Genomic DNA, 21,282 nt, shown 5'->3' with positions numbered 1-21,282 from the left:
AGCTGAGCGCTGGCATGATGCCAGGCAAGAGGTGCTGGACATGCAACAATCTGCCTCTGTTGATGAATTAGACTAATGGTCCAAGGAGGGAGCATTGGATGATGAGGGCTGTTGGAGGAATAAAGAAATGGCAAAATGGAAGTTACCCACAGCCTATTTACACCCTATGATTTACATGGCACATGAGCCGGCACATGTTGGAGCGTCCTCAATAGCAAAGCAACTTATGCAAGTTTGGGATCATCCAGGTATTGTCGGTACGGCTAAGAAAATAGTCCAGTCCTGTCTGATCTGTCTCCAGTAAAATACTGGAAAGGGAACACGAACTCCAACAGGAGGGTTTGCAATACTTACTGCACCTTTTGAGGTCCTGCAAATGAACTACATACAGTTTGAGCGTTGTAACAACCTAAAGTATGTCTTGGTAGTGGTTTGTGCCTTTAGTAAATGCGTGGAGGCATACGCTACGAAAGATAATACAGCTCTTACTACAGCAAAACCTCCTAAAGGAGTTTTTTCCGCGATTCGTCATTTGTCAAGTTTTGTGGAGTGACAACGGACCCCATTTTATTGGGCAAGTTGTTGAGTATCTCATGAAAGGGTTGGGAATTAAGCAGAAGTTTCATGCTGCTATTCACCCACAATCAGCAGGACTAGTGGAGCGTTATAACTCTACCCTGAAATTGAAATTGGCTAAGATACAGGCTTCCACATTTTTTAAATGGCATGATGCACTGCCTTTAGCATTGCTATCTATTAGATCCATACCGCACACACGATCTGGGCTCACACCGTATGAGGTGGTTTTGGAAGGCCAATGAATATTTGGGGGATTCCTAAGCCACGCCCTATACATGATGTGCCCTATGTAATGATGAATGACTATTTGTCTCAGTTGACTGACAGTTTGTCTTCTATTTATCAACAGGTTCGGGAGACTCTTCCAGACATGTCGCAAGGTGAGGGCCACTGCTTGCGCACTGGTGACTACGTGGTGATTTAGTCCTTCCAGAGAACCAGCTCCCTAGAACCGAGGTGTTGAGGCCCCGAACAAGTGTTGCTGGCTACCAGGACTGCAATTCGAGTGACGAACCGGAAAAACTGGGTCCATGTGACACACTGTCGAAAAGTGTTGCAAGACCTAGTGAGCCCAGCTGCGTTGGCAGATCACAGAGATATCCTGGTCACAGAGAAAGGACAAGCTATGTCCCCTGAAGGACCTAAGGAAGTCTTCCCGAACCACACGATTCCTGGTACATCCCGATATAAGCTGCAACCCGGGAAGAAAGACACTTCGTTGCTCAAAAAGACTGTTTGAGCCACTGTCCTGGGTGGTTAAAGACTAACTTCAAGGGGGGGTAGCCTTTTAGTGACTATTCGACTCAATGTTAGTGAAGAAATCAACGTCTGCCCAGGACCTTAGGGCACCATCTGTTTTGTTGTTTCTCGACGAAATGAATATGCGTAAGGAAAAGAAACCGTTGCAAGAGTTTGTAGCAAAAGAACAATGATTGTTACTGGACTCACCTTGACTGTTGTCATTGTTGCTATAATAACATGGGTTGTAGAGGAAGTAGCTCCTCCCTGTTAGCTGCTACTACTCCTGTCCCCATTGAACACCATTACTTCACTCTTCCTTATCATGAACAGAAGCACAGAATGTCCTAACTCAATAACACTTTTATTCAGATGTTGCACCATACACACAATGCTATGAACGTTACCAACTGCTGGGTATGTGGAATGATGCCAGCTCATCAGAAAAAGGGAGGAACACCTTTTATTCACTTGACGTTTTCACATAATGACTCCTGCAGAGTCTGGTTTGCATTGTTGTGGGCTTCTGAAGTTGCTAATATCACTTATGCTGATGTAGGAAGACTAAACGCTCAGTTGAATAAAGTTTGTTACCCTGATGAGGAAGGAGATCCAGAAGCTAAAGGAACTGTATGGGAAATGGAGGAGTATCGTCGAGGAAATTCCTCAGCGCACTATGTTTTCCTTACCACTCGAACAACCAAGGGAAATGGGACTCCTATTATTGCTGTTACTAGAGCTCGAGCGGATCTATGCGTGAGCAGTATTAGCAATATCCCTGTAGAAAAAAGTGACTGTACTAAAGTGTTGAATATTAATGAACAATAGCAGTTTTTTGTCCTCACATAACACCTATTTCATTTTCGGAAGTAAAGGTTATTAAAACCTACCTATTGGGTGGTCTGGAAGTTGCTACGTGTCCTTTTTGCTTCCACCTGTGTTTGTGGCACCTGCATCCTACCACAAAGGCTATAAACTGTATAATGACATTTCCAAGATCAGATCCAAAAGAACAATAAATAATGATGAGGTGAATCAAACTGATACTGCACTACATCCATATGTTGACTTTAATTTGGGACTATTCTTCTTTGTTGGTGCAGCCTTAAACAGTAGAAAGATCAGACGCTTAACACGTGTTGTAGAGGCTGTAACCAATCAGACAGCGATGGCGTTTGGAAATATCACAGAAGAACTACAAATTGTGAGAATTGTAACTCTCCAAAATAGGATGGTCCTTGATGTCATCTTGGACGACCGTGGTGGAGCATGTCGCATCATCGGGAGTAGCTGCTGTGTATACATTCCTGACCACTTCCCTTCTGTTTTTGATGCAATTTCCAAGATGCATGGAATAGCCACTGAAATACATCAGGATTCAGGTAAATGGACTTTGACTGGATGGCTTTGGAACATGTTTACTGTATGGGGCTGGAAACTATTGTCAGCCTGTGGTGGATCCCTCTCGAGATGGCCCGACCACCCCAACATGGTGGATACATCGCCCCAAGCCGGAAGGGAACTCAGCGGGCTAGGCAGCGCACGCACCGGAAGCCACGCATCGGCGTTTTCAAAGGCGGAAGGAGGATCCCTGAACGGCATTCCAAAGACGGAGAGCCCCATCGCCGCATATACGGGTTCAAGAAGAGACGAGGAGCAGGAAACGCGACAAACCGGGACTTCGCCACCCAGCAACACCGAGAGAGACGCTGAGATTCGCTCTGGGAGCAGTGCCCCTGAGTCCAGCACTCCACCGAGTGAAGCGGAGGCTGAGACTTCCCTCCCCGCGGTCCAGGAGGACCGTGGGTTCAGGCAAGTGCCTGGCTACTTTTCTTTGTGGGGTTGGTGGGCGGGAGTTCGGAGTGAACGCACCCCCCCCCCACCCTTTTGTCACATAGACACTTCACGGGTATAGGAATAGCAGAAGGGGAGCACTATCCTGCATGAATACCTACATTCCACCACCCTGGATGGCAGCCTGACGTTTGTTTTTTTCTTTTCTTTTATGATTCTCTGCAACGGACAAGCGAGAGAGCTACAAGACCCCCACACCCAACCAGACCCCTACACCAGACCACTGGGCAACTCCTCCATTAAGAAAACGCTAAAGACTGTGACATTTCCAGCCTCCGAGGACCTGTGTGTATTTTTCTTCTCCCGCCTTCCCTGGAACTTATTTCTGTTATGTAAAGAGTCCTTTTTCAGCAAGAACTGAGAAGAAAACGTTGTGTCAAAGAACATAATAAAAAGAAACAAACCCTCTCCCACATCTATTGTTCACTGTTTTAACCTTCGGGGTAGCATAACCAAAGGGAAATCTACACATAAGGAATCCGGTCCTCTGCCCCTAGTCCCTCCGACGCAGCCCTTTGTATATTTCTTGCTATTCTTTTCACTTGTTGCCTATGTATTCAATGTGGCCCAATGCTTTGTTCCCTTTGTGTTTCTACTTGTACCTCGTGTATACCAACTAAGCATAATGTTAAGAATGTAAATGCCCAACTAGCAAGTGATCAAGAAATTAATGAAATGATGCAGATCGATGTCAATGATATTTTTGTCTGTGTAGTCAATGTACTACCTCCTGCAACACTTGAGGTTGCTGTATGGACATGGTCCCACTCATGAGTGATTAATAAACATGTTATTTGAATTCCAGCTTCAGTGCCAATCTCTATTTTGTTGGTCTACGGACCCGTGGACAGAGAAGGGTGACCCCTGCACTGGTGTGCTCATTAAAAGGCCGATTTCCACAGGTACACAAGTTAAACCACATACAATTCAAGAAATAATTATTTTGTATAAAGTGAGCGGAAATTACACCCTTCTTCCGGGTAAATTTTCAAACATTTTGCACTGGGTTAGCGTCACAAAAGTAACCCTAACCAGTACAAAATATTTTTGAGGGAATTTACTTTCAAGTTTTGCGCTGGAAAGTCCCCTAGAAGTAGCGCAAAGGGAGCGTACATGGGCGGTTCCCATGCAACCATCCCTGATTTTTGACACAAAACTCTATCGACAAAGAATTGTAGACAGGGTTTTGCGCCAAAAGTTAACACCAATTGAAAGGGGCACAAACAGGAGAAATGTTTTTATTACTCCTTTCTTTTCCGACTTTGCTTGCGTGCTGCTCTGTGCAGGGGTGATTGGGAACCAATCACCTTGCTACAAAAAGACACTACATACTATACAATGCTAGAAACCACATGTAATGGTATGTTGCTTATCCGCTCTATTGCTATGCCCACCGATGGGCCATGATTTGTCACACGTGGTCGTTCTGTTTATCCGTGCATTTAAAAAAAATCTAAGTACAGTTAAGAAAGCATGCCTCTGTCAGTAGGGTGACCAACCATCCGTAAATTTCACGGACTGCCCGTAATTTGGGTCTCTAGTCCGTTGTCCATAAGCGTTTCTTCCACGGATGCCCTTTGTCCGTAATTTCAGAAATTGGCGTGAGCTGCCCCATGCAAGCAGTCTGTAACTCTCACTGCAGGGACCAGCTCACGCCCCTGCTGTGATCTGTGGCCTGCATCAGCCCCTCCCCGACCTGGCACAGACTGCTATCAGGCCCATTATCATTCTGTATGTTGGCCTAATTATCACATACAGAATGATAATGGGCCTCTCTGCCCAGTGACAGCATTTCGGATTGGGTGTTTTTTTTCAGTGGGGGAGAGGGGGCATGTAAGTTCTGAGAAGCCTTCAGATTTGATCTTTTTCTTCACTTTTTTTTTTGAATATGCAAACGCAGGTGTGTTTCACTCGCATACGCAACATATGCAGTGAGTGCAAGGTTCTCTCAACCTAAAATAAACTTATTTTGACTTGTGCTTGTGTTGGTTGTCTATTTACTTATGCACAATTGCGCGACTTCCTCTGATGTGTATGCAAAACGTACCTTTTGCCCCGAATTTTCGTCCTGAATTCTGACCTTCTGTCCTGAATTTATTTCCTGAATTTTGACCCTTTGTCCTGAGTTTTTGCACTCACTGTCCTGAATTGGGACCCATGCCAGTTGGTCACCCTATCTGTCAGAGACCCTCCCCTTCTTTTTTTTATAAAATTACCCCAAAGCAGATTTTTGTTAAAAGGCAATATGCTAATGTAGACCACTTTTTTGTGTGCAAGGGCTGATTTTTAATCCCAATCCAACCCTGGCACAGAGGACGGGCTAGAGGTGAGCAGGTTCCTTGAGTGCATTCACATTGGGGGAGGGAGATGTTTCACATTGTGCTGAGATATGTCCCTCCGGGGGGGGGGGGGGGGGGGGGGGTCTGTGTTGATATTTAGTGTGCGTGGGGCATTCATGGGGGCAAACCGTCATTGCTGTCCAGCTGTTAGAAGTGCACGAAGAGGGTGGCCCACTGCGGGGAGATAGGCCTTCGACAGAAAATGCCAGGATAAAGTTTGCTCTACCACTGCAGTAGTTTTGTGAACGAAATCCAACTTTTAGATTCTCTGAACGTGCTCTTCCTGCAGAAATCAGACAATTTTCCGTTAACTCCTGGCTCTAAAGCCGGTCCCTAGTATCTTATTTAGAAATCTCCGAATAACAAACACTTCTGTATCACTCTCCATTTGTTATATCTAGGGCCTCTGGTATTATTTTGTGCCCAGAACATCTTGCGCATGGTTATGGGTTTACAGTATTTGTCACATAAGCCACCATTTTCTGCATAATTTGCAGATTTCATCAAAATATGTTTTTCCTGTGCAAACAGATCAGAGGCTATTAAGGTTTGGAATCAGTATGTGTTCCGGAGTAGTGACCACAGTATTTTGATGGTTTATTGGTTTCGTTTTTATGTGTCAGCTTTTTGAGTTCTGGACAAGCACGTAGGCCTAAAGGCTAAAGAATTGGAGCACAATACATTGAGGGGCCAGTCCATCAGTCAGAGCCTTGAGGAGCATATTTATGAAAAAATCATGCAGCGCAGCGCACCCAGTCATCTTGCGGTGCTGCACTGCACGATAGGAATGTACCGTATTTAACACAATGCAGTGCATTCCTGTCTTTTCCCAGCGCCGGCGCACAATGTGCTGCCTAGTGCCAACGCAGGCACCCTTGCATCATGGTACAAGAGCGCCTGCCTTAGAAGGATGATTGATTTTGGGCAGGAAGGGACAAAATAAACCACATAAAAATCGAGAGCACATAGAGTAAACCATGTAAAACATAGCAAAAACCCATTACAAGGTAGAAGAAATAATTATTTTGTATAAAGTTTCGCCAAGGACACCCTTCTTCACAAGTAGATTTTAAAACATTTTGCGCTGGGTTAATGTCACAAAAGTGACCCTAACCAGCATAAAACGATTTTGGGGAATTTACTTGCCAGCGCAAAACTTGGTTTGAGCTAGAAATTACCCTAAATGAAGCGCAAAACTGCTTTGTGTTACTTAGCACCAAGGGGGCGTTACATGGGTGTTTCCATGCAGCCATCCATGCCTTTTGAACCAAAAGAAAACCCTATCTACAAAGAACTGTAGACAGGGTTTTGCGCCAAAAGTTAAAGCCACTTTAATGGAGGTGCTAACAGGAGAAATCTTTTTCTTTAATACTTTGTATGTGTGCTGCACTATGCAGCACACATACAAAGTGGGAAGAGCTTTTAAGCTTGCTTAGGCATGTTATTTTGTACAGGACGGGTACCCTTCTTGTACAAAACCTATTGCTAGACTCACGCACACACCCTAGCTCTCTGGCGCTAAAGTGTGTGCGTGGCGCACGGCAGCAGAAATTAGCGCTGGCGCTAGGGAAAGGGGAGAAGAGAGCCATATCTCTGTGGATAAGGCACTGTCCTGTTCCCTCCTTGTCGCACAACTCAGCACAGCCTCTTTGGGGGCTGCACTTCGTGCGTTTTTTGAAAATCTAGCCCTTCAAATGTTACAGAAGGTGCAAAATAGTGTTATCATGTTTTATTTTCCCTCCATCTTCAAGGCTTTGAGCTTGATTTAGAGTAGCAAGGCTATAAAATGCCATACAGGAGAGGATGCAGGTGTAATTTCCTCTACAGTAATGGGTAGTTTCTGAAAGCCCCTCGGATGGATTAGGAGGAAAAGAGCCAGATGTTTTAGATTTTTTTATAAACCATTTTTATTGGATTTTCATAGATAAACAGAACGACCACATGTGACAAATCATGGCCCATGGGTGGGCACAACAATAGATCGGATAAACAACATAGCATTACACGTGGTTTCTAGCGTTGTATAGTATGTTGTATCTTTTTGTAGCTGGGGGATTAGTGCCCATGTTCCATCCCAGGCGTGGTTTTAATAGTACAAGGGGAAGTGAACTGTAGATAAACAGGTGGGTTTGGGGGACGGACCCTTTAAACTGTGTCAGCTGAAGTGAATTGAGTGGCATAGAGGACGGGCTATAGATGGGCTGGTGCTGGGGTGGGGGCGTCGATTGGCATGTGGGTAAGGGGAGGAAGATATTTGACATTGTGCTGAGATATGTCCCACCCGGGGGGTCTATGTTGATATGTTGTGTGCGTGGGGCATTCATGGGGGCAAACCGTCATTGCCGTCCAGCTGTCGGAAGTGCACGAGGAGGGTGGCCAACTGCGGGGAGATAGGCCTTAGACGGAAAATGCCCAGATAAAGTTTCCTCTACCACTGCAGTAGTTTTATGAACGAAATCCAACTTGAAGGTTCTCTGAACGTGCTCTTCCTGCAGAAATCTGACAATTCTCCCTCACCTGACTCTAAAGCTGGTCCCTAGTGTGGTGTTTTTGGCCCTAGGCCCACATACTGTACAAATGACCACACTGACATGCAGCAGTTGGTTACTGGAACTAGCCAAGGGCACGTGCGCCCAGCCCCTTTTATTAGCAGGGTCACCTGACTGGTGACACCTGTGATGGGTGGGTGTTAGTGTGAGTGTAACACAGAGCAAAACACTTGAAAGTGTCTGCAGGATACTACATCCCTCCCAAACTTTAATGAAAAGAAACAAACAAAAATCCAACCTATAAGGAAAACAAATAAACAATACACAGCACCAAATGAGTCTCTTCAGGCCATCTGCCATGCAGCGCTGGAGCTTTGGACCGTATGGTCAGGATGCTTTAGTCCACCTTGGCGATGTAGTTCAGACCACCTGGTCTCGCACTGTGGAAGTCTAGTTACATAGTTCTAATAGCAGGGCATCTGGAGCAGTGGTGGGGTCCACTTTGGAGATCTTGCAGGCGCTCAGGTTCCGGTGGATGATTATAAGGAACAAGGAGACCCTAAGAGTCAGAAGGGACCAAGGGTGTAAACATTATTATAAAGGAACAGTGGTCCCATTCAATTCGAGTAGATTAAAGTGCCACAATTAGTACAATGAAAAATTGGGTTTTATGTTTGAAAACAATGCAGAAATAACTAGAAAATTACAGTAAATAGTGAGAAAAGTAAAACAGTGAGTGAGTTGGTGGCAGGGTAATAGGAAATCAGCCGATTTCCGGTACCCAGGCAAGTGATTTAAGAGGTGACTTTTTGGTGCTCAAAGGTAATTTGTTAACAAAAAGTCAGTAAAACATTTCATACTCCGACATTTCAATTTGCAATACACTGGAGTTTAGAAATGGTTGTCGACGACGTTTCGATCCCTTAACGAGTAGTGGGATCTCTTCAGGACAAAAGAATGACAATTAATTGCCTGGGAGGTAGCCTAGTGGGGACGGGGAGAAAAATAACAATATGCAAAGTTAGGAAGAGAGCATAGGAAGAGTAAAAGAAGGCGAAGGGAGAGTAGATTAAGAAAGTAATATGCGAGAAGAGAGAAGTGTCAAAAGGGTGGTGCAGAGAATAAATTCATCAAGGTGGAGGAGACTTACAGTGCCCGGAACGGGAAGAAGATGAAACAATAAGGCTAGTGTGTGATGCGCAGCCGCGTCAAAACCAACACTAGGGATTGTTAGTGTTGAAGTCCGGAATCCGTGGAAAGAGGTGTAGGCGGGAATTAGAGCCTGTGGGGGAGAGGGAGAGTCAAGGCGAGGGAGGAGTGCGGGAGCGCAGGGTGCAAGTGGAAGAGAGTCGGGCTAAGGCTTACCAGAATTAGGCGAGACACTGAATGGAAAAATCGGCCCGTCAGAAATTGTCTCAGACCGGGGCTCGAAGGATGTTGCAATTCCGTGTGGGCGGAAAAGTGAGCCTGCAGGGGAAAAGGAGGGTTAGGAGAGTGTGAGGAAGTACCTGAATGTATAGATAGGGGGAGACCGGCGGATCCCACTACTCGTTAAGGGATCGAAACGTCGTCGACAACCATTTCTAAACTCCAGTGTATTGCAAATTGAAATGTCGGAGTATGAAATGTTTTACTGACTTTTTGTTAACAAATTACCTTTGAGCACCAAAAAGTCACCTCTTAAATCACTTGCCTGGGTACCGGAAATCGGCTGATTTCCTATTACCCTGCCACCAACTCACTCACTGTTTTACTTTTCTCACTATTTACTGTAATTTTCTAGTTATTTCTGCATTGTTTTCAAACATAAAACCCAATTTTTCATTGTACTAATTGTGGCACTTTAATCTACTCGAATTGAATCAGGTTCCGGTGGATGACAAACCTATGCCTATTGAGGATGACCTTGGTGGATGAGGCCCTTCCTTGGAGGTGACGTACTTGATGATCTTTCCAGTTCCCGGTAGCCGTGCAGCTTCAGATTTGCCTCTCCTGCTTGGACTCTCTCTCACAGAAGTTTCCTGAGGGGCCTTCCTGCCGGGCTGCCATGGGTCCGTGTGGACTCTGCGGGCTAGGTGTAGGCCCCGCGAAGGTGTCTCTGAGGAACTTAACAAACAAGGAAATGTATGAGGGGGTCCTAGGGATAAATTTAAAGACCTGCACAGTATAAATCCCCAAATCAAAATACAATACTCAAAAGGTTTACTATCGGTCTAGAATGTAAGGATCAGAACAAATACTGGTAGAGCAAGAAAAAGAGAGAAGATCCGAGGTAGCTAAGGCAGGTATGTGGAAACCTCCATTGAGGTTAAAGTTCCCATCACCCACCGAAGGTGGTTCATCATCATTTGGGAACTAGGGACATTCCCTAGAGTACCAACCACTATGAGTATTGTGATGGTACCCTGGTTATCCCAGGCAACCGTGCCAAATTGTTACCAACGGTAGGGTGATGATTGCAGTGCGAAAAAATAGTGATGAAACAAAAAGTGAGGTTAAAAATGACTACCAAGACACTATGTAATTTATTCTGGCGCTATCTTGGTGCCAAATTAAAAACAGTATTGACAGCCTAAACAAATAACTGTCAGATCTTAGGTCTACATGTTTCGGCTTGTGGACAGGGAAGTCCAAGCTCTCGTCAGGACCATGTAAACGCTACTGCAAAAAGCATGATAGAAATCAAAATCTGTGATAATAGACAATAGCCTGAATCAATGGTTGGTGCCCAAATACAACCTGATCGAGTCCTGTGTTTCACATTGGATCAGTTACAGGCATTGTCTGGTGGTGAACCTTTGAATAGAATCAAAACAAAAAGGTATTCTAATAAGGATACTCTACTTAATCATGTAGTACAACAGTATGCATTGCTGATCCAAATATTGTGTGTAATTCAATGTAATATACACACATAAATTCGTATAAATTCTCAAGGATATAAAAGATATGTTTTTTGTGACAAAAAGGTATTATTGATACACGTACTTATGTGCACTTACCCGAGTTAGTATGGGTACGCACCTCGCCTCACCTGGCATCCGCTCAGGCCTTTTGAGGCACCGCTCTAAAGAGGAAAATTCCAAAAACAAATTATGTTATGCCCGTGGGCCAGAAACCCTCTACTGCCTCAGCGGGCAAATCGGAATAACCTTAAATGGTACTCGTGAAAACTATGCTATAACCATGGCAGAGAAAAGTCAAATCAGAAATTGAATCAACAGACTACTACCCATGTGCAGGAGAGTAGACTGTGAATGGCTGGAACACACTGTCTAAAGAAACCGTGGTGATCATACGCCGTGGACTAAGAAATGTAAAGGAGGTAAAACTAATACATCTCTAAAGAGAGCGTAATCTGCTGTGTGATACTGCCCGGTCAGGCAGCCTAAGTGTCGAAGTTACCTCTTCAATGGTTTGTGCAAGTGTCTGACCCAAAATAACATGACAGAGGAAAGGGTGTAGAAAGAAACGCTTACCTGTCCGTCGGTACCCCGCTCCGAACGACAGAGCTGGAAGGGGAGGTATCCGGCGGGCGGCAAGGAAGGTGTTTTATTGAGTATGGGTGGGCGTATACGCGCGTTTCCGTTTCAGATGCTCAAGCACACGCGATTGGTTGATCTTGATCATTAACACGGCCAAGAGGGTGGCAGATGCCATACTTGTAGAAATACAGACTTTGGAAGGACAGATTACGACCACCATATCCAGCACTGTTTTCAAGAGAAATATGGAAGAAACCAATAAATCCAGTAAGGACCACAAAGACACAATCCTACTCACCAAAATTGAAAAATTTAAGAAGGATTTGTCACGTTTCTCTCTTGAAAAAGTCTATCCCTACACCAGTGAACAGTATGTTCCACCAGAATTCAACAAAAGAGGTAACAGATATGGCTCCACCTATTCTTCGTCAGGATCATATACCAACTCTAATGACTCCGATACACAGAACAATATGCAGCCACCTAGAAGAGGGAACGGACAACAATTCCGACCGAATTCTAGACGAGGCATGCCTAACCCTTATCATCAAGGAGGCTCGTGGTGGCCCCCAGCTCCATGGGGTTATCCATTTCCCCCTCCTTACACTCAGCCTCTACCACCCTTTGGTCCACAACCCCCTTTCTTTGGGCAGCCGCCTTTTTTAGGAGTAGGCCGTGGACGCAACAGGGGCAGAAGGAGAGGACAGCCCCAAGTTCATTGGTTGTCAGATCAACCACCACCCAACACCCGCAGCAGGAAGGGACAACCACAAGCAGGGACAAGCACGGACACAATGAGCTAGTGGTAAATCTTAGCACAAGAATTCTTACACCTGATGAATGTTCGGTGCTTAACAAAGGCCTAGGTTTTGTCCCCACTAATGTGGGAGATCCTTTTCATTTGCGTTGTGAGCTAGCCAAATTCTTCAGAAAAATCCGTCTGCATTTCTTCTTCAAAGACAAGGATTTGACATCCTCTTCTGAAACCTTTTCAGACAGGAACACTGGCCTCAAAGTTCCATCCACTTTCAACCCTCCGGCCCATCTTACACCTGATTGAGTGAGAGTTTTTGAACAAGCAGTAATCCATGACATTACCAACATCAGCACTAGACCAAACAAAAAATATCACAATTTGCCTCTCAGAGAGAAAAAAGCCCTACAAGCCCTGTCAAACGATGAGATGATTACTATTAAACCTGCTGATAAGGGCGGTGCAATTGTCATTCTGGACACCGATTCCTATCGGACAGAGTGTCTGAGACAACTGAATGACCGGACAGCATACGAACCCCTGACTACAGACCCCACTCTCAGACTATCCAGGGAGATAATCAATCTTGTAGAAGATGCTAAAGCTGCTGGCTGGATTACAGAGCAAGAATCGAAATTCCTCATAACCACACATCCAGTTATGCCATACTTTTATGTTTTGCCTAAAATTCATAAAAGCCAAAGACCACCTCCAGGGCGGCCAATCATCTCAGGTATAGGTTCTTTATTAGAACCGCTTTCCACCTTCGTCGATTTTTTCCTGAGACCACTTGTAAAGGAAATGCCCAGCTACTTGCAAGACACTAAGGATGTCCTCAGACTTCTTCCAGATATCAGTTATGATACAGAAACAGACCTCCTGGTCAGTTTTGATGTAGAGTCTCTCTACACCTGTATCCCGCAAATGGAAACCTTAGAGGCCATCAGAAGTCTTCTGGATGCAAGAGATTTGGACACGATTACACCGGTCCATTTCATCATGGAATGCGCCAGACTGGCCATGATGGAGAATTTCTTTAAGCATGAAGAGACTATCTATTTACAAATCTCAGGTACATCTATGGGCAGCATTTTCGCGCCCAGTCTGGCCAATCTGTACGTCCACCTCTTTGAGCAGAATAATGTACTCACCCAGACTAACCCTTTCAGAGAACAGATTACCATTTGGAAGAGATACATCGATGACATCCTGGTTGTGTGGAGAGGATCTTTGGCCTCACTACTAGAATTCCATGCCTGGCTCAATACCAAGAATGCCTTCCTGCGTTTCACAATCACCTTTGACAAACAACGTCTTCCTTTTCTAGATATCCTAATAGTGCCTGATCAGGGCAAATTAGGCTGTGAACTTTATAGGAAACCACTATCTAAGAATTCCCTACTCAGTTTCATAAGTCATCATCCCAGATCCCTTCGTGAAAACTTACCTGTTGGCCAGTTCTTACGCATTCGCAGGAATTGCTCGGACCTGACTACTTTTAATCACCACGCTGAGGATTTATCGAATCAGCTGAGAGATAGACAATATCCAAGACGTTTGGTCAAACAGGCCTTCAAAAGAGCACTGAATAATAACCGGGAGGCCCTTTTGGAACCTCCAATGCCTAAGCCCCCCCTGTCCAGAATGACTTTTGTTAACACATTTTGTACATGGTCTAATCAGGTACAAAAGACTGTGCGTAAGCATTGGCGCATACTGAACACAGGGAACGAGGTTATTCCACCTCCTCTATTTGCCTTTAAGAGAGGGTCTAATCTGCGTGATAACCTTGTACATACTAGACCCAGAAGCAGAATCTCTGGCATGACAAATACTCTATGAAATTTACCGCCAGTTCAAGGCCATTTTCCATGCGGCCACTGTTCTGTCTGTCCACAAACTGAGATGACAAAATCAGTAGACATAGGTACAGGCACACCTTGGACACTTCGAAAACACACCAATTGCAATACTGAAAAAGTTATTTACCTGATTTCGTGCCCCTGCTCTCTGCGCTATGTCGGCATGACAACACGAAAAGTTAAAACACGCATCAACGAGCACAAAAGCACCATCAGGCGGAGCAGACAAGCTACGAAACTCACAAATCATTTTCTGGAATTCAAACATAAACCTGAAGATTTGAGATGGTTGGTCTTGGAACAGCCCTTCATTCCGACTCATGTGACTGATATCAAACGATTTTTGTTTATCAAAGAACAAAAATGGGTTTTCAAACTTCACAGTGACCAACAGGGTTTAAACGATGATATCCCGTGGTCCTCCTTATAGGATTTCATTTTTACCAACAACCGTTTTTGTATCTATTTCACTTTGCATTTAGGCTAGGAATACACATTGTATACGACAACTAGTGCGAGGGAAACTTTTCCTTTGGGTTCTTTCTGCCTCTTTATAGTTCTTTATAACGCTTCACAAAAGAGAGGTGATTTTTGTGTAACTGATCCCTGTGATCAGATTTACACATTCCTCCCGTACTTCACAGAGTTCGCTGTTTTTCAAACAAGTTCATAACATTTTAACTTATATTTATTGTTACAGCGCATCGACATATATACTGCGAACATCATTGTAGTAATTCTTCTGACTACATGTCCCAGGAAGCCTAGCACTCCTTGGGACATTATTTTGCCTTTTGAACATTCGCGCGATCCGTAGCTTCTGAAACGGAAACGCGCGTATACGCCCACCCATACTCAATAAAACACCTTCCTTGCCGCCCGCCGGATACCTCCCCTTCTAGCTCTGGCGTTCGGAGCGGGGTACCGACGGACAGGTAAGCGTTTCTTTCTACACCCTTTCCTCTGTCATGTTATTTTGGGTCAGACACTTGCACAAACCGTTGTAAGAGGTAACTTCGACACTTAGGCTGCCTGACCGGGCAGTATCACACAGCCGATTACGATCTCTTTAGAGATGTATTGGTTTTACCTCCTTTACATTTCTTAGACCACGGCGTATGATCACCACGGTTTCTTTAGACAGTGTGTTCCAGCCATTCACAGTCTACTCTCCTGCACATGGGTAGTAGTCTGTTGATTCAATTTCTGATTTGACTTTTCTCTGCCATGGTTTTAGCATAGTTTTCACGAGTACCATTTAAGGTTATTCCGATTTGCCCGCTGAGGCAGTAGAGGGTTTCTGGCCCACGGGCATAACATAATTTGTTTTTGGAATTTTCCTCTTTAGAGCGGTGCCTCAAAAGGCCTGAGCGGATGCCAGGTGAGGCGAGGTGCGTACCCATACTAACTCGGGTAAGTGCACATAAGTACGTGTGTCAATAATACCTTTTTGTCACAAAAAACATATCTTTTATATCCTTGAGAATTTATACGAATTTATGAGTGTATATTACATTGAATTACACACAATATTTGGATCGGCAATGCATACTGTTGTACTACATGATTAAGTAGAGTATCCTTATTAGAATACCTTTTTGTTTTGATTCTATTCAAAGGTTCACCACCAGACAATGCCTGTAACTGATCCAATGTGAAACACAGGACTCGATCAGGTTGTATTTGGGCACCAACCATTGATTCAGGCTATTGTCTATTATCACAGATTTTGATTTCTATCACGCTTTTTGCAGTAGCGTTTACATGGTCCTGACGAGAGCTTGGACTTCCCTGTCCACAAGCCGAAACATGTAGACCTAAGATCTGACAGTTATTTGTTTAGGCTGTCAATACTGTTTTTAATTTGGCACCAATATAGCGCCAGAATAAATTACATAGTGTCTTGGTAGTCATTTTTAACCTCACTTTTTGCTTCATCACTATTTTTTCGCACTGCAATCATCACCCTACCGTTGGTAACAATTTGGCACGGTTGCCTGGGATAACCAGGGTACCATCACAATCCTCATAGTGGTTAGTACTCTAGGGAATGTCCCTAGTTCCCAAATGATGATGAACCACCTTCGGTGGGTGATGGGAACTTTAACCTCAATGGAGGTTTCCACATACCTGCCTTAGCTACCTCGGATCTTCTCTCTTTTTCTTGCTCTACCAGTATTTGTTCTGATCCTTACATTCTAGACCGATAGTATACCTTTTGAGTATTGTCTCTGAGGAACTGCCAACAGGACCACAGCCAAGTCGCTCATGTAGCTGCAGAGGGTGGTGTCTCAGTCTGGGTGTTCGCGCAATCAGGGCGTAGGTTCCTTGCCTTCCTCAGATGTTCTTTGGGTGACCAGTCTTTATCTGTGAACTCCGTGCTTCCCGGTGCCTGTCGTGGGGCTGCTGCCGACCCATCTCTCCGATCCGGATTCCCCTCTCACAGAAATTCTGTTGAGGCCCTTGCCCCTGGATTGCCACGTGACCGCATATGCTGTGCAGGCCTTTCGTAGGCCACGCCGAGTGGTCGCTACACAACTTTCAACAGGGCCACAACCAAGCCTCGTGTAGCCACAAGGGTGGATAGTCCAATGGTCGGGAACGCTCTTCTTCGGCAAGCTTCCAGTGCACGGGGACACACAGAAGGTTCCTGGGTGGCAAGCCTCGTTAAGCTCCTGCTTTCTTGAGTGGTTGGATCCACTCTGGTGGTGCAATGCTCATTTGCTGTTCTTGGTGAAGATGCAATTTGGATGATGAACATGGTAACTTTCCTTCAGTTGGGCAAACAGACAGCGATCTCTTGCTTTTGGTGACCTCATGGATTGAGGAGGACTTTAGGGACTTCGTGGCCACTTGCAGTTGTCTTCCAGCAGGTGCACTTTCTAGGCGTGGTGCTATCTGTGCCAAGCAGCCGGTGACAGGTGAGAGGACGGTTGAACTGTGAAGCGTTGGGCCTGGATGCAAATCGCGCTTGCTAGCAGCATACGGTTGTGACGAATCTGCACCCTGGTGGCTGGCTTATGCTAATGAACACCTTCTCCAGTGCTGGCATGAGTCCTCTGTACTGTTCTTTGAGCTTTCCCTCGTGCGTGGAGTTACAGTCTCTTGACCTGCAAAGGATAGGCATTCGGTTGAGTGTGAATGGCACTTTTGCTAAGTCTCTCTCCTGACTCCTCTGTGGCAGAGTACGGCCAGTGTGTCAAGATGCACATGGTATGTCAGTCCTGCAGTGACAGTAGTGTTGCGCTGGGGGGGGCGTACTCTCCAATTTTTGTGTGGCAAAAGGCCTGCATAGTCCAGCTTGTATACAATTCTGCTTGCGCAGGCAATGTGTTTGGTGTGCCCCTCTTTCCTAGTCTGTGCTTAACTGTTTGTGGCAATGTGTTGGGCATTGCTTGTTCTCTTTCTTGCCCCGTGTAGGGCTCGTGTGGCTGATATCTTCCACAGGCAGATCAGCGGTCCTGCTGGCAATGCTGCCTTTCCATGTTTTGCAATAGTGGCTTGCAGATGTGTGTCTCCCACGAGGAAAACCTTCCCTTCCCTTCCTTCATTCACAGCAGACCCTTTTGCATGCAGGAGGCTTGTGGTCTTTCTCCTGGGTAGTCTCGGTGGTACCTCGTGTGCCTTCACTGTGGCACAGGGAATTTGCTTCAGGTGATGGCTGGCTATGTCCACTTAAGGATGTGGTGCCGCGAGACACCACCAGGTGGTGCTGCAACTACCATTCACCAGCCCCAACCACTTCATGAAACTACAGGTCTGCAGCTTTCCCAGGCAAAGGGGGAGGTCATCATTGCTGTAGTGGGCTGTTGCAGAGGTATGTGCGAGCACTGTGGGCTCCATGCTGTACGGCAGGACTTTTGACAATCGCCAGTTTTGAGTGCAGCTATTCAGTCAACCGGAGCTGTTCACCAGGCTCTGTGGTTATAAATACTTTAGCCCATCTTGCCATGCGGATGCGCTGGTGTGGCAGAGCAGCTTGCTTACTAGAGGGGCAGGGGTTTCTGCTGCTAAGACGCTCTAGCGCTGACTTTTCTACCCAGCACAGGCTTCGACAGCATTCTCCTTGACTACGCCACGGGCCTCTGAGGTCTCTATTGCTCCCGATGTGTCAGGCGGGATCGCGGGAGTATTGTAGGGTTTCTGTATCCTCGGGTAGTTGTCTTTTGCAGCTACAGGGTGCATATGTCGTACATGTGGGGGGGGTCTCGTCCTCACCTACAGACTTTGATTGCACTCTGCGCCAGTACTGTCATTGCTGGGTGGAGATGCGGACAGTGGCTGTGGGGGGTCACAAGATGCAGGGACGGTCGTGTGATTTGTTTACTTCTCACCTCCACTCCGGTGGAGGCCTCAGCAGGCAGCCAACGTGCCTCTTGCCCTGTAGGTTGGCTTGGGCTGTTTTCTCTCTTCTCGTGGTCACTGACATTTAAGCTCAGTCTGCCAGCACTGCTTGGGTGTGTTGAGGTGCAGGAGTGGTGGTCCACCTATCACAGTGCTGGTCGCTTCTTTCGCGCTGGGACAGATAGGTTGTGTAGGTGCCTCGGACATTGAGGGCCCACAGCGCTACCAGTGGCACTTTGTCTTCTCATACTTTGTGTCCCAGGATTGGTCGGGATGGCGGAGGCTGCAGGCATGCAGGTGGGGGTTACGGAACCTTGCTGGTGGGCACCGGAATTTTAACTCTCCGGGAGGCTTTACTTCCTCACTACGTCGATCACAGCCATGCTGGCAGGAGGTGCCTTATGGCCTTGCCACGCTCCCCACCACCATGAACATCCGCCAATAAAACCGCAGGGCCGACCCACTCGTCGCCATTGTGGTGTTTTGGGCCCTAGGCCCACATGCTGTACCACAGTGACACGCAGCAGTTGGTTACTGGAACTAGCCAAGGGCAAGTGCACCTGACCCCTTTTATTATCAGGGTCACCTGACTGGTGATGCCTGTAATGGGTGGGTGTTAGTGTGAGTATCACACAGCAAAACACTAGAACAGGTCCAGCAGGATACTACACCTAGTATCTTATTTAGAAATCTCAGAATAACAAACACTTCTGTATCACTCAACATTTGTTATACCTAGGGCCTCTGGAATTATCTTGTGCCAAGAACATCTTGTGCATTGTTATGGATTTACAGTACTTGTCACATAAACCAAAATGTTCTGCATAATTTGCAGATTTCATCAAAATATGTTTATCCTGTGCAAACAGATCAGAGGCTATTAAGGTTTGGATTCAGTATGTGTTCCAGAGTTGTGACCACAGTATTTTGATGGTTTATTGGTCACGCTTTTATGTGTCAGCGTTTTGAGTTCTGGACAAGCACGTAGGCCTAAAGGCTAAAGAACTGGAGCACAATACATTGAGGGGCCAGTCAGTCAGTCAGAACATTGAGGGGCATATTTATGAAAAAATCATGCAGAACAGCGCACCCAGTCATCTTGCTGAGCTACGCTGCATGATAGGAATGTACTGCATTTAACATAATGCGGTTCATTCCTGTTGCACTCCTTTTTTTCCTAGCGCTGGCGCACAATGTGCTGCCTAGTGCCAACGCAGGCTCCCTTGCATCATGGTGCAAGGATGCCTGCCTTAGAAGGAGGATTGATTTTGTGCAGGAAGGGACACGTTCCTGCATAAAAACAATCCTGAGAGGCATTTTCCACTTTCTACGTGTATTGCTGAATGCAGCACACATCAAAATAGGTACAGAGAAGAAATAAAGATATTTCTACCCGTTGCACCTCACCTGGGGAGGCGTAGCATTTTGACGCATTCCCTGGTCTACCAGTTTTGGTAAATCTGGGAATGCGACAAAATCCATGCGAGGTGCAATGAGGTGAAATGTTTTAATTTCTCCTAATTTTTTTCCTCTTTCAATGCGTGCTGAATTCTACAGCACACATTGGAAGAGGAAATCACCTCAATTGATTGTTTTTGTGCAAGAAGGTGGCCCTTCCTGCACAAAAACTATTTTCCCGCGACTCAGGCATCCTTGCACCATGATGCAAGGGTGTCTGCGCCAGCGCATTGCAGCAGTTTGTGCACCAACGCTGGGGGAAGCATAGAGATGCGACATACTGTTGTAAATATGTCGCATTCCTGTGCTTCGAAATTAACACAGCAAAATGACTTGTGGCACGGCGCTGCGTTAGTTTCTTGTAAATCTTCTCCAAGATTTTAGAGGCCAAAAGCAATAGTGTAAGCCCTGTTCTTAGGGACTGATGCTTAATCTACAGGAAATGTCAAGGTTGGAGGATAAATTAAGATTTCCTTAGGGTGAAACAATGCTTAATTTGTAGAAAATGAGGTACCTGGGCCCAACGTATTTTACAGTTGTCCACCCAAAGGTCCCACCACTCCTGCCAAATGCCAGTTCTAACATTACCTGCTAACGATCACAAACAAGTGTGAGACTTTGCGACTATTATAGGTCAGCTCAAACTGAAGACATGACCTGGAAATGTTAGTTTTATCCTTTTATTTTTACAGTTTACGAAGGGGCCAATTCCGATCCGGGTCGGAAGGGCACCGAACGCGATCCAGCCGGAAAAACTACGAGCCGTACGCGTGTTTTCTGCCCGACTCGTACAGCTGTACGAGCGAGCAAGTACGATGCGAGCTACATGAAATTCACCGACCGAGTCGTTTCCGGGTCCGAACTGCTCCGTACTTCTCGGTCGTAAGCCAACCGTGGCGTGCAATGGATGCGAATGCAAAAACAACAATTGATGGACAGAATGCAGACCAATGTCATACATTCACCCCAGTAGAGATATGGGCCTAAATCCATCGTTTTTTTGCTCACCATACCGTTACAGTTTGAACCCAGCCATATGCAAATCAGTCTTGACCCTGTGCCTCATGGGTACAGTCCAGCCCGAACTGCCAAGCCAGGTCCTCCCTGGACTGGAAACAAGCATCCTAGGACCGGTTTCGGGGTTTCACCCCTCTTCAGCCAGGATAGCTTGATTCCAGTGGCATGGAGAGCACAGGACCCACGTCTGGGCATACCCTTCCCACTCGGGGTGACAAATGCAAAAACAACAATTGATGGACAGAATGCAGAACAATGTCATACATTCACCCCAGTACAGAGATCTGGGCCTAAATCCATCGTTTTTTTGCTCACCATGCCGTTCCAGTTTGAACCCAGCCATATGCAAATCAGTCTTGACCC

The sequence above is a fragment of the Triturus cristatus genome, chromosome 7, assembly GCF_964204655.1.
Source record: "Triturus cristatus chromosome 7, aTriCri1.1, whole genome shotgun sequence".
In the NCBI taxonomy this organism is placed as follows: domain Eukaryota; kingdom Metazoa; phylum Chordata; class Amphibia; order Caudata; family Salamandridae; genus Triturus; species Triturus cristatus.
The sequence above is the reverse complement of the archived record's forward strand: the minus strand, read 5'-3'. Positions refer to the sequence as shown.